The sequence below is a fragment of the Acinonyx jubatus genome, chromosome B2 (assembly GCF_027475565.1).
Source record: "Acinonyx jubatus isolate Ajub_Pintada_27869175 chromosome B2, VMU_Ajub_asm_v1.0, whole genome shotgun sequence".
Taxonomy (NCBI): Eukaryota; Metazoa; Chordata; class Mammalia; order Carnivora; family Felidae; genus Acinonyx; species Acinonyx jubatus.
In genome coordinates this window covers 12065413-12078962 of record NC_069385.1, presented here as the reverse complement: position 1 = coordinate 12078962, position 13550 = coordinate 12065413, and the positions used below count along the sequence as shown (strand labels likewise).

At 38.9% G+C, this 13550-nt stretch overlaps 1 long non-coding RNA gene across 1 annotated transcript; it reads left to right on the top strand.

Moving 5' to 3' along the window:
* The first annotated feature begins 2770 nt into the window (after positions 1 to 2770).
* LOC128315798 (uncharacterized) lies at positions 2771 to 13265 on the top strand. The gene is made up of 3 exons (XR_008298872.1): positions 2771 to 2794; positions 4687 to 4720; positions 12909 to 13265. It is a non-coding gene; the product is annotated as an uncharacterized LOC128315798 (long non-coding RNA).
* The last annotated feature ends 285 nt before the right edge of the window (positions 13266 to 13550 follow it).

Genomic DNA, 13550 nt, shown 5'->3' with positions numbered 1-13550 from the left:
AGGCAGGAGGTTTTTCATGAAGTTAAGCAGGCCTCCTGGTTCTGTCCCCAGCAGCATTACTTTGGCATTGAAACGCAGTGACCAAAGTTACAGATGATAAATACGTAGGAGACATAGCTTGTAAGTTGGATGGAAGAATCAAAATTAAACAATTGCCACTTTGTAACGAAAGACCAAAAGAAAGAATGTGAAATTTATCACAGATTAAATGTAAAGCTCTGAATTTTGTTGGGGAAAAAAGAAATCGATGTTACGAGTACAGGTTGAAGGAGACAAAACGATTTATGTAAAAGAAGGCTTGTAGAGTTTAATTAATCATGAGCTCAATATAAACCAGTAATGTGAGGTGGCTGGTGAGAAAACGAAGGTGATCTTTCTTTTCTCTTGAAATTTTCCTCCCTGATGCTCTTCAAAGGACAAAACCAAAAAATGCTTGTTTTAAAAAAGTGAAACCAAACTAAACTTTTTAAAAGGGTGTAGAAAGGAAATACGGAGCCTTTCTTGTTTTTGGCCCTCTGTCAACACAAAGAGTTATCCAGCCAAAATGTCAACAGTCACGAGGTTAAGAACACCCTGCATCATATTTACATATTCAACATACTTCTCTGCATACCATGCGTCCTGGAAATTGCCAAGTAAATTTCTCATGCCAGAGTTTCCCCCCTTGATAAAATGGGAATAGCGATGGCACCTACCTGGAGAGTTGTTATGAAAATGAGATTAAATAAAACATGTAAAGCACTTAGGCCAGTGCGGAAGCAAATCAAGTAGAGTACTGTGAAGGGTTGAGCCTTTATTCCAAATGCTACGTCAAAAGGAGACGCTGAAGGAATGCTCTGCCTTGGGAAGGGGGGCAGGATTTTTACAGAGCAAACAGAGGTCAGCTGTGAGTTCAGCCAGTTCCTGGACGGAAGGGTTGCTTGTTTTTTGGATGAGCCCTGTTGGCTGGGCATTTCAGGAGCTGCTGGGTGAGCTCCCCTGAGGGCCAGGATAGAAATTGCCCAGCTCTTTTTTTTTTTTTTTAATTTTTTTAACGTTTATTTATTTTTGAGACAGAGAGAGACAGAGCATGAATGGGGGAGGGTCAGAGAGAGAGGGAGACACAGAATCCGAAACAGGGTTCAGGCTCTGAGCTGTCAGCACAGAGCCCGATGCGGGGCTCGAACTCACGGACCGCGAGATCATGACCTGAGCCAAATTCAGACATCCAACCGACTGAACCACCCAGGCGCCCCATAGAAATTGCCCAGCTCTTTAGAGGCTCCTTCACTGGCATGTAGAATGTGCCGAATAAACGCCTGTTGTTGAAGTTATTCCGTTCTCCTCCCACTCCATCCTGGGCAGACTGTCTATACAGCTTCCTACTTCCGGGAACCCACAGGAAGAGAAAAGGCAGAGGTCTTCCACGGTCTGGGATCCCATGAACTGACCTAGAAATTCGGCCGCACCCCTTGGGCACCCTGGCTCCTTTGTGTGGAGATAAATGGGGACCAGGCAAATGAGACCAACAAAGGCTATTTATTCAGAGCTTGCATCCAGGAAAGTCAGCCACCACCACTTACGTTTGGCAAGACTCCAAGGCAGGTAGAAGGGGTGGAAGGCTTTGGGTAGGCTCTAATGGAGGCTGTTGGCATGGGAAGCTGTACGTGGCTAACTAGAAGTCGGCACCCATTAGGTACGTTAGGGGTACATATTTGCCTTTCTCTGGTTGGTCATAAGCTGGAAGTGGGGACAAAAATGAGAGAAGCTTGGGGCGCCTGGGTGGCTCAATTGGTTAAACATCTGCCTTCAGCTCAGGTCATGATCTCCCACTTAGTGAATTTGAGCCCCGAATGGGGCTTTGTGCTGACAGCTCAGAGCCTGGAGCCTGCTTCAGATTCTGTGTCTCCCTCTCTCTCTGCCCCTCCCCCACTCTTACTCTATCTTTTCTCTCTCTCTCTCTCTCTCAAAAATAAATAAACATTTACAAAAAATGAGAGAAGCTGTCAGATATTTATGAAGTCCTAGACATTTGGGGCCAACATTATAGACATTTTTGTTTAGCTTCCTGGATTGTTCCCAAGGATAGCAATATGGCTCTCTGGAAATCTGGCTTGGATCAGGCTTGCTTCTTGGGGAGTTTATTGTAGATAAGGGGTTCATCTCCTGAGCAGGAAGCTGCAGGTTGCAGATCAAGGTTTACTTTTATCTCTGGTCCAGCCGTTGTCCATTTACATCTTCAGGTTTTGTCTCTCGTTTTGCTTTCCTTATGGTCATCTCTTCCTTTCTAAGCTCTGGTCATTTTATCTGGTCTGGGGACAGAAAAACTCTGACTTTAATTGATGATGTATTCATTTAAGTTTATTGATTCTGACATAAGTTTTATAATGTAACGAGCTAAAGACATTGACACTCAGCTTCTTGAATCTTAAAATTCAAAAGCTAAAGACCAAATGCTTCTGTTCCCCTTATTCTGTCTCTCTAGAAGCAACCACAAGGAATCAGGAGAGGGATACATAAAAACACTAAACAGCCCATAGCACATATTACGTAAGACTTCTGATATTTGCATTATGCCATATTGAGTTGCTCTCTCCGGAACTCCCCAACAAGCCTAGAATGGTGGTTTGGAAAGATTGTGGAAAAACAAGCTTTTAGAGACAGGATTGGGGGCAGAGTCTACCATGAGGTCCGGTGATAAATGGGGTCAGGCGAAGATTGTCTTTTGTCTCTTTTTTTAATGCTATATGTTAATTGCTGACTTCACTTAGTTTTGTATCTTTTTCTCTCCAGGTATACTTGTCAGGATATACAGGTCAGTTTGCCAATAGCTGTGGTATTTGTTATAGATCTTTGAGGGTGTACATTAATTAAGGCTGATATCTGTATCCTAAAACTGAAAAATAGTTGGAATTAATTTACTTGAATGTCGCCACATGCACCCTCTGTAATTTCTCATCAGGGTGATTAGTCTGAAGTTAATTTCTACTTGCAATTCTCACAGGGCTCTGGCATTTTTATTTTAGCATCAGGTTCACTTTTTGTAATGAATCTGCCTGAGCATGGTTATAGCATATTTCCTTGATCTTCCCGTGTTAAGATTATGACTAAATAAAATACAGATTACTAGATAAAATACAGTTCCAATAAGTTGGAACTTTAGTCATATTTATTCCATTTGACTTTAAATTAAGCTGTATTTCCTAAAATATTTATCAACTAACTTTTGGATGATCAAATGAAAACATTTCAAGGTAAGGCTATTAATATTACAGAACTACAAGATAAACATAAGACTCAGAGAGTAGCTTTTCAAATATCCCTAGCTTGCCAGCACTAATGAGATATTTTTGCAGTAAATACATTTTGGATGTGACATTTAAAGCAGTTGATTAAAGAAAAGGAAAGATGGAAAGTTAGCAGGAAAAAGGATAAGATTTTCATTGGGAACTTTCTCTCTTTTCTCTTTATGATGGCATTAGGGAACTAGGGATGGAGAGTGGTCCATGAAGCCTTGTCTGTAACCTGCTGGGATACTCACAGTTAAAAGATTGCTGAGTTCCGTTTCCTTGGTCCTAATGTCTTTTCCTTGCAATGCTTGGGCTATATGAGAGGTGTTTTTATTGGTTTGTACGAGCGCAGTTGCTTTCAGACGACTTATAATTTGACTAAAGGGGGTATCTGTGAAAAAGACATGGTCAGGTATGTCCTACCTCACTGAATACTAATATACCTTCAGTAGAAGCACATTATGCTTTTATTTCTGACTGTACATTGAATTATTTACACCTTCAAGGCAGCTGATTGAACTGTAGCTTCAATTAGCAAATCAAAAATTTATATGATTCCAATTTAGCATGGAGTCCTTCTCTCTCTCTTTTTTTTTTCTTTTTAGATTTTCACCCTGACAGTGACAAATTACTCCTCTGCTGGCTGAGATTGGAAATTAAAAGCATTTAGAGTTGCTCATGCATTTATGCTAATGAGAACTTCTGATATGATTTGCATGCAAAAGAGGACAATCTGAAAGCTCATCAGTTTTTCATGCTTCCGCATTTTGATGTAGCAGAATTTTTTTTCTGTTTTTCTGCGGAGCAAAATTTCTTCTCCAGGAAACAATACCAAATGTGAACAAAAAAGAGTTCTTTTAAGTCAGAAAGTTCGTTTTTTTACCCTCCAGATCCTTGTCAAATTCGTTTGCTGGCTCCTTTAGAACTGCAGCCCACATTCATTAGCATTTTAGATGTTTATCAAAGGAGGGATCCAGTCTCTGCCACACAAAATTAGAGTTCAGCTTCATTTTCAAATCAGCAAGGGGGGAGAAAAAAAAAAGACCTGGGGACAGACAGGAAGAGGGATGTGCACCCTCACAATTTTTTTCATACATACACCCGAATTAATCCCATTTAGAGCAAATTCGATTAATCACCAAGGGTGGCAGTTTTAACTTTCAAGATGGCAAATTTTAGGCAGAGTCTCCGTGTAAAAGTCCTCCCCTGGCATTTGTATAAAAAAGAGCAACGCTGAAAATGAATACAGAACACTTGAGGGAAAATCCCAATGAGGAAGAAATGTACTGTCCACAATTTTTGAAGGGGGTTCAATGATTTCTATAAATATGCATTTATTAAACCATTAAGCTGGCAAAGGGGGAATTGTGAGGAGGGGAAATGTTTCATTTAAAAAAATTTTTTTTATTTTTCTTAGAAATTAGCCCCTCTCTTGGGATTCTTCTAATGTGGTGAGTTAAATGTTCTATTATAAAAATGTGGTTGGTGCTGTGGAGCTTTTATTTTGCCAGAGTAAATCTGCTTTGTTACTGCTTTCAACTGCCGTCATTGGGGGGGGGGGGGGGGGAGGTCTTTATTTCCATTTAGTGTAGGGCAGAACTATTTTGCACCAACTTTGGGAAGAGCAACATTCACCCCGTGAATGTGCTGTCCCTTCAAACAGAAAAGTCAGGAGTTTTTTTCTGCTTGGAATGCTCATGATCTTGTTTGCTGAAGATGTTTTAAGTTTGATTCCATAGAAATGCCTTTCAGTAAGGGAGTTTAAGGAGGTCAGACCCAATGACTATTGGTTAGTTTTCTGTTTCGTGTCAGGGGAGTACTATGGACCGAATCCTGTCTTCCCTCCAACAAATTCATATACTGAAGCCCTAATCTCCCATGTGACTGTGTTTGGAGATAGTGTCTACAAGGAGCTGATTAAATGTGGTCATAAGGGCAGGGCCCTGATCCAATGGTATTAGTATACTTACAAGAAGAGACACCAGACTGAGATGTCTCTCTCTTTCTCTTTCTCTTTGTCTCTTTCTTTTTCTCTGTCACCTATTTCCCTGTCCCCACCCTTCTCCATGTGAGGACACAGCAAGAAGGCGGCCCTCTGCAAGCCAGGAAGAAGGTTGTCACCGGTAACCAAATAGGCTGGTACCTTAATCTTAGACTATTCAGCTTCTAGAACTGGGAGAAAATAAATTTCTGTTGTTCAAACCACCCATTGTATGATATTTTATCATGCAGCCTGAACAGACCAATGAAAGAGAGAGAGAGAGAGAGAGAGGAAATAAATATATTGTTTCTAGACTTAGAACTTAATAATTTGTTGTGGTCTGTGTTATGCTTCCTGAACATGCTCCGACATGATTTTCTTATGATGAAATCTTTTGATCTGCTATCCTCTGAATTTAATGTATCATCTTTGTATGGAACTGTATAAATAACTTTTCAGGGACCGGAATTTCTGTTCACTGTGGATGGTGTTACGTGCAATATAGAAAGTCGTCACTTAGCAGGATTCTGGCAGTAAGGTTAACTCCTGGAATCCATTAGGCATCTATCAACCCCTCACACCTATTCAGCACATACAGAGAAAAGTCCTTCCTACACAGAGAGAGTAAACCTACTTGTTGTCTCGGGGGATAGTTACACAATCTTAAACTCAGAACTTGTAGGTCCCGATTTGGTGGCTAGAAGGCAAGAACAAGCCAGAAACAGAGCTGTAGATTCCACAGCTAGGGAAGTTGCTAAGAATGCTCTAGAGTTAGAATGTCAGGCCTGCTATGAAAATTACGTTGAAATTTTTCTGAAAGCGTTCCTGCTTTTCTTCGTCAGGCTATGCATGTAAAGAAAAGGATTGACATCTTTTTATTTACCCCAAAGTGTATGGGGTAAATACAACTTTACAACTTTACAACTTTCAAACTTTCTAAGAAAAAGCAAAATTACATTTTGGTGTTGCCATTTTGATCCTGGGTGATCAATGGGTCTTTTGATATCGAGAGGTGTTAACAGCGAGGCACCATGAGGTTGCAATTGCTGTGCTGGAGTAGGAGAGACAATGGTCAAGAGTGGCTGAGACACGCATCTTGCCTTAGAGAGGGACAGGGGACCGAATAACTTAACCCACTTTGCTTTGCCCTTGCTGGCAGATACCAACTTTTTACGATTTTGCCGGTATAATTCTTTCTTCCTCTGCCTTATAAGATATTTATTCTTTTCTTTTTATTGTATATTTGTGTTTCATTACAAATAACCTCCAATTCTTTCCAGGGATGTCAATACATGTAATAATCGCTGACATTTATCGGAAGCATACTAAGTGCTAAATGTTTAAGTGCTAAATATCGATGTACGTTACAGTCATATGAGGCAGAGAGCATTTTACAGATGAGAGAATGTAGACTTTGAAAGGATACAGAGCTTGCCCAAGGCCCAGAGAGCCTATAAGTAACAGAGCCAGGACTAACATCTGGATTCATCTGTCACCAGAGTTGACAGCACTGTGACGTTAGTGGCAGAGGGCTGTTATCTGGAACTTCCTCAGCTATTGTCTCCTGGGGTATTCATCGAAAATATTCAACCCCAAAAAGAGATCACATCCTATCTCTTTGGAAACAGATCATCTTTCTGGATTGTATCAAGTGCATGGGAAAGCACAGAGCAGAGTTTACTTCAGCATGTTGGGTTACTGTTCTTTGGTTGCTCTTTTATGGTGGCTATTACAAAGAAAAGGTTCAAATTAGTGATGCAGATCAAGTTCCTTGACCCTTGCTTTATCAGTGCCTATTCCCATCCGGAGTTAAGACAGTTCTCTCGCGTCTGCATGAATGATACTTCATGGAAGGCGTCTCTTGCATTAGCAAAAGCCCCATCCATTTTCAGTTCTAATGGATCCTCCTGCTATACAACAGCCTAAGCTCATATTTACCCCCAAATCATTATCTGTGTCCAGCTGATCATTCATTTATTGGAGGCTGTTGAATGTGCTTATGCTACAGAGGGCAGGCAGACAATGCTCCCTGTTTCTTTAGAACACGTGCTTTTGTGGCACAATCCTTACTTTGACAAATTACAATGATGGTTTTGCCAGCTGGAATATAGACTCCCCAAGGAAATGCGAGGGCTGCTAAGGACTCTGCAAAGGCAGCAGAACTTGTTCCACTTGGAACTGGAGGTGATAGTGAGAAGTCAAATAGAGGTTGTACCAACAGCCATTTACACGTATAAAGCCCCCTTCACAAAGGAGTCCCAAGGCACAGTGCATTTAGACTTTTTAAAATGTCAGTGGTTAAGGACAACAGAGAGCAGCAGCAAACATAACCTTTAGTGTAGCCCTGAATACTGGCAGAGTAAGAGGTTGCGTGCTTTTTATAGGAAGTGCATTCTGCTCTCCACATTGTCTTGAATCCACCATTGTTCCAAACGTGAGACTTCTATCGGATGCCAATGGAGTCTTGTGTTGCTGTGTGAAGGCAGGATCTGATCTTAACTCAGCTGGCACTTCTAAGCTTTTCACTACATGAAATAAAAATGCTACAAGGCGACTCTGCTTTGTAAAGACTAAGAATTATGACTGATCACTGCTCTTTCAAAATAAGATGCAGCATAGGTAGTCTATATTCATACTGCAGGGATCTTTCTAAAATAGGAGCCTGCTTTCCTATTTTAATTCTTTGTCAGACAGGTTGTTGTTCTCTTTTATTCCAAGCTGATGACACAGATAATTAACGACGCCCGTGTGGGTCTCAAGGGGCTTTGCTGCGCTGTGTATGTGTGAAACTTTGTCTATCTTTTACAGACACAGGAGTACAGGACACTGAAGATCAGTGTTGTTACAACTCCAAAAATTCGGATTCAAAATCTACTTTATTATTTCCTTAAGGAAAAAAAAGCAACCATTTTTAAAACAGTGCAACTCATAAAATTTGACAGTTTATTGAACGAAATCTATACTTTTATATGACATTTTTATTCACTTGACTAGATCTACTAAGTCGCTGTAGGATACAAATGTTTTCTCTGTATCCTTTCCTAATCTCCCAAAGACTGAGTTGCAGAAGCAGTCGGGCAAACAGTGGTCAGCAGGCAGTTCTAAGTAAGATATTCATTGCTTCATATTATCAATTGCGTTACAAATATTATCCACCTCCCTTTGTATGTGTGCGTGTGTGTGTGGTAATTATAAGATGAAAGAAGAATGCAAAGATAATTTGGGGGGGGTGATTTTATCCTCCGCTTTCACATTTTATCTTAGAGGATTTCCTTTGACTTTTTCATTATAATGCATTTTTCAGTTTCCGAAAGAATTATGAAAGTGGATGAATCTTATCGCTAAATACAAATCAGACCTAACTGACAATAGTTGCTAGATTATTCCAAATCCATCATGAATCTGACTCTTGAAACATGAACATTCTTTTAATGGATTATAGATCTTTACATTTTATCATAAAACACATAAAATTTAACAATGGGAGGGGTATGCTAAATTATATATACGTCAAGTCCTGATATGCCACATGTGATTTTTGTGCCTAGGAAGCTAAAATAGGAGAAGTTCATGTTTTCCTTCCTTCCCCTCAGTTGGCTGGGGGACTCTGCCGCAGACTGTTGGTCTGCAAGTCAGCTAGGGAAACGTCATGCTCTCAGTCTGGTTTGGGTATGCTTTGCCTTGCAGCTCAGTTGGAAAGAATATTGACTACCTGGTGGGTGTTTCCATAGAAGCAGCAGAGGCCAAACAGAGGAAGTTGGTATGTATCATCATATTCTAAGTCTCTGCTTCTGTCAGCTCCCCAAGTTCTTACTTACCAAAGCAAATCAAATGGCTAAGGCCAAAGTCATGGTGTAGGCAAGTATATGCTGCCTTAATGAGGCTCAGAGTACAATTGTCACCACTTTACAAAGGAAGATACTAATGCAAAGAGAGAATTAGTAACTTGCTGAAGATCACATAGCTAATAAATGGCAGAACTTGGCTTCAAACCATGTAGTTTCACACCAGAGTCCTGATTAAACTCCTGTGTGGGTAGGAGAGCTTGACATGCCAATTTCTGTCGTGGGTATTATACAAAAGCCAAGAAATAATAATAATAATAATAATTATTATTATTATTATTATAATACACGCTTCTGTAAATTTCACCTCCACTAAAGCTAAGAGGTAGAATAGTATTATGTTGTATCTTATTATTTTATATTATTCTAAAATATATTGAAATGCACAAGGATTGCCAAAAGTAACCAAAATTAGGACAGAAATCACCGGAAGTTGAAGTGCTTCTAAAATCACATTGGAAGAAGTAAAATGTGAGATCCTATAATGGTGGCAGACCTCAAAAGACCGAAAAGCACCAGTCACAAAAAATGTATTTCCTGTAAGTGAGAAGAAGCCTGGCTCTAACACCCTAAGCCAATATCATTTGCATTGAACAAAAGCAGCACAACCTGGAAAGAGTCACACAGAGATGGAGCAGAAGGTGCACGGGGGAAGGAAGTTCACCATATAACAAGATGGCAGGTCTAAGAACATACTGGCATAAAGCTGGGCCAAGGTTTCTAAAAAGGAGTAGTCACAGCACTGATCCACAGGCACTGTAGGGAAGCAGGTGGAAAAGGCCAACGCAACTTATCACCAAGGAACACTCACTAGAAAGTATCGCCATGGGCCAGATTAAAATAGTGAGATTTTACTATCTAAGAAACAAAAACAAAAACAAAAACAAAAACCTTACAAAAGGACTGAAAAAAAAAAACACCACCAAGAAGAAACACAATAACTGAAAGAAAAGATGGTGAAAAAATAGAAAGAATTGAAACGTGATCTGGCAGAACTTCAGGGAAAAAAAAACAAAACAGTAGGATAAAAATAATCCCTGGAGATACAGACAGGAAATAGTAAGGAAGCCTAAAGAAAGCACACATTGTAGGTAAGTACAGAGAGATACCTACGTAGCTAAAGCCTCCAAAATAAAATAGAAATTTAAAAAAAGATTGGGGAAAAAATTCTAAATATAATATAAAGCAAAGGAGGTGCAACATATATATAATTGGAGTCTGAAAAAGAAAAGAAAGAATGATAGAGTGAAGCAAATATTTAAAAATATAATTCAAACAGATTTTCAAAAAAGTTATATATTCTATCTATCTATCTATCTATCTATCATCTATCTATCCACTACCTACCTGCCAGACATACCCATGCCAAAGAAAAGAACACCAGAATTGTCAATACTGAGATACAGCTAAAGTTGTTGATCCATAAGGAAGAGAAAAGAAACATCTATGCAATCAGATTATACGGGAAAGTATCACTCTGGTTTCAGATTTTTCCATAGGAACATTTGATTCTAGACCTGAGTAGCTGTCCAAAAGCATAAAAAATGCATTACAATGCCTCTGTAATTAAAAAATATACAACAGAAAGAAGAATACACATCTAGACATAGACACCAAATACATAGAGAATGTAGGAAGTCACACAGAATGACATCACAGACCAGTGGGTGCACAGATTTTTCAACATAAAGACTTGTGACCACTGAGTGATCATCTGGGGGGAAACATGAAATTGAATCCATGCTTCAGACTTTTCATCAGGATAATTTTAAAATCAATTCAATAACTAAATATGAAAAATAAATTATGAAAATTCCAGAAGAAAACATGGAATAGTTTCTTGAAAATGGGGTGAGAAAATCCCAACCATAACTCAAAATTCAGAAGCTATAACAGAAAAGATTGATAAACTTCCATATAAAGAAAAGACATATAGCTTTTATAGCTAAAGAAAGAATATAAGTAAAGTCAAAAGACAAATGACTAACAGGGAAAATCTATTTTCAACTTATATAACAAAGGTCATACATAGAAAGCTCTCACGAATCAATAGAAAAACATATATATAGGAGCAGTTTACAAAGAAGGTTTGTCAACATATGACAAGATGTCAATCTTAACCTTAATAAGGAAATATGAATCAAACTACACTAAAGGGTTTTTTCCCCTTTTAGAGCAATTTAAATATCGAAGTCTGATAATAAATTCTACTACTGAGTCTATAAGGAGCAGATATCTCATTTATTGCTGGTTAGAGCACAAATTTCTACTCCTGCCGGAGTCTTTTCTATCATTTTAACAATACTTACAGTTTTTTCCCCTTCTTTAGACTTCATTTCCAAGTGTGGGTTTAATTCTTATATGTCATAAGCAAGTGTTAAGTTTTATCAAATATTTTTTCGGCTTCATGAAGGTTGTCGTGACTTACTCCTACAGTCAGTTAGCAAATAAGTTAGATTAATAGAGATCATCCGATTCAACTTCCTTTTTGTTCCAATGAGGCTAGAATTGGGAAAATGGATACCATGTTCTTTTACCTTCTATATTCAAATGGTGCACAAGTAATACTGGTTACAAATACTTTTTCTCCTAAAAGACTTTCCTTTTCACTGGTTATCATTTACAAATTCAAGATTTTAATTTCAGTGAAGTCCTATTTAACACATCGGTCTTCATTAGATATACTTTTATGTCTTCCTTAAGAAATCATTTCCTGGGGCGCCTGGGTGGCTGAGTCGGTTGGGCGTCCGACTTCGGCTCAGGTCATGATCTCACGGTCCGTGAGTTCAAGCCCTGCGTCGGGCTCTGTGCTGACAGCTCAGAGCCTGGAGCCCGCTTCGGATTCTGTGTCTCCCTCTCTCTCTGGCCCTCCCCTGTTCATGCTCTGTCTCTCTGTCTCAAAAATAAATAAACGTTAAAAAAAAAATTAAAAAAAAAAAAAGAAATCATTTCCTACCGTAATACCATAAAGTTATGGTAAATGTTTGATAGCTTTGCTTTCTAGGAGAAGCATTTGTTAATAAAGTACGTACTTACTAAAAACACAATGCATTCTTAGATCTTAATTCTTCCGAAATAAATTTCTGTGTATGGTGTGAGGTAGAGATTAAATTTTGTCCTTTTCTGTATGAACAATCAATTGTCTCTGACAATTATTGGATAATTGGTACTTTCTCCATTGCTTTATAATGCCATAAACATCTCATTTATATATAGATTGGTTACTGCCCGGTATTTTCTGTACCAATGGAATATTTGTTTATCCTTGCACTAATTTCTCCTGTTCCAATGACTATGGCTTTATGGTAGGTCTTGATACAGAGTATAGAACATGTTCTCTTTTTGTTCTTGAAAATTGTCCTGGATGTTCTTTGCTTTTTATTCTTTCATATAAATTTTAGGATCAGTGTATCAATTTTCATGAAAGACATTTTTAGAGTTTTGATTGGCATTCATCTAATGTATAGATTAATCTGGAAAAATTTTACATTATTGATTCTTCCCACATCTTTTTACTTACGTTTTCTATTGTGACTTTCACAACTTTCACCATGAAAGTCTTGTTCATCTTTTGTTTTATTTATTTGTAAATATTTTATTACTGTTGTTGTTCCTGGACATATCTGTTAGTAAATTCCCATATTTAACTATCAACTGAGGGAAAGAGAAGAGAAAAGCATGCCAGTGTGGGAGGAAATGCAGAGTGAGTAGATCAAGCTGTCACCAGGTAGATCTCAAGATCTGACCTTTAAAGCCCACCTGCATTGTGCCCACTGGCCTTTGTCCAACATTTTCTTAAACATTTCTTTCTAGCTTATGTTTTCCCAGGCATGACACCCCGTGATGGAAACCAAAACTACCCTTCAAGAGATAATGACCTTCCAGATGCAGAGCTCCAGCTGGCCCAGACCAACCACCCAGACCAGTTTGAGCTCAACCCTCAACTCACATCCTTGCAGATGGACCACGGAGTGACTGACAGTTATCTTTACCTCATTGTAATGCTAAAATCTCTGCTCAAGGAGGAGCGGAAGCCTCATTTACATAACAGACAATGTATGTATAAGCTTGTTTCCTTAAGGTGCATGAGTGACTTTATGCCAGCCTCTCCCTACATACAATGACAAGGCTCCCCTTTCTAAATATTCATCCTTACCCTAAATAAAAGGAACCAGTTCACCCTTACTCCAGAAATCACTGCTTTGATATGCCCTGGAATCTCCTTATTTGCTGCAAATGAAGTTTCCTTGGCGTGACATCTCCACCTGGTGTAGCTTCTATCTATAATTCACCAAGCAGTGAACTCATAATAGTTCAGTTACAAAACCTTCTCAAGTAAAGTGGCTACTGAGCTGTTGCAGTGTCTAAATCAGGGGAGGGAAGATAAGATATGCTGGCCAACATATATTTGACTCCAGACTACCAGCACCTAATTAGAGACCGGGTAGAAGTCAC